Genomic DNA, 1,196 nt, shown 5'->3' on the forward strand with positions numbered 1-1,196 from the left:
AAGCCCCAGCGTAAGAGAGGGTAACCCTCGGAAGTGATTTGAATGGACACATTGGAGGAGAGAAAGAAGGGGTGGAGACAGTGCAAAGAGGATGGGGGGTAGGAGAGCGAAGAGAAGGGGGGAGGATTTTGGGATGTGGCTTTGGCCTTGACTTGGCCTTGTGCAATACATACCTTAAAAAAGGGAGGGAGTATATGACCAACATAAGTAGAGTCAGGAAAGTCAAATAGACTTCCCAAAGTAGAATGCAACACCTAAAAGAGATTAGAAACTGTGAGGTCAAAAATGAAGAGGGGGGGGCGGGCGCAGCAAAAGGGGCTGGTGGTGGATTGCGAGATGGGTGTGGGGGGAAAAAGGCGAAAGGAAGCAAGCGTTTATCAGGGGTTTAGGGAAGGAAAGTAACCTGAAAATTTTTTAAAAAGAAAAAAGGGTTTTTAGAGCGGGCTGGAACGTGCGAGGGGGTACAACAGTGGTGGGAAAAAAACAAAGGGTTTATAAGGGATTTTTGAGAAAAAGTTTAAGTTAAGATCGGGAAAGGGAACCCCTAGAAAAAAAGACTTGGTGGTAAAACGAAGGGGTCAAAGGGTGTTTAAGAAAAAGAGGCAAAGAGAGATGGGAGAGACCTGGTTTCCCGAAGATAAAAAGAAAGTGGAAGAAAAGCAAGCAAAAAGGCAAAAAAGGGAAAATTGCGAAGACAGGAAAAGGGGAATTTCGAGAATTTTGAGATTAGTCCAAGGGTATTATGAAGTAGAACAGGTGGGGTCCAGGTTGGTCCCCTTAAGTAATTATTTTTATTATCATCAGCATTCTTTCTTAAGCCCATACCTTTTTAATCTTTTTGGATGTTCTTTCTGAACATCGTTTGCAGACAACCAGCAGAGCTCTACAACGAGGGAACCCGGGATAAAAGTCAGGGAAGACAAATATTTGGGGTTTTCGTGATAAAAGTGGGGGAGAGATTACGATTGAAACCCCTTTAAAAAGAGCGGAACCTTTAAATACCTCGGTTGAACGCGGGGGAAAATGGAGACCTGGACGGTAAAAAAATGAAAAGGGTCAAGCAAGATGGGGAACCGGAAAATGGTCAGGATTGTTGTGCGATGAAAAAGGCAGGTCGAGGGTTTATAAAACAGTGGGGAGACCGCCATGTTTTATGGATCTGAAAATAGGCGCAAAAAAAACGCAATCATCTCTCG

Source organism: Penaeus monodon, chromosome 30 (assembly GCF_015228065.2).
Source record: "Penaeus monodon isolate SGIC_2016 chromosome 30, NSTDA_Pmon_1, whole genome shotgun sequence".
Classification (NCBI taxonomy): domain Eukaryota; kingdom Metazoa; phylum Arthropoda; class Malacostraca; order Decapoda; family Penaeidae; genus Penaeus; species Penaeus monodon.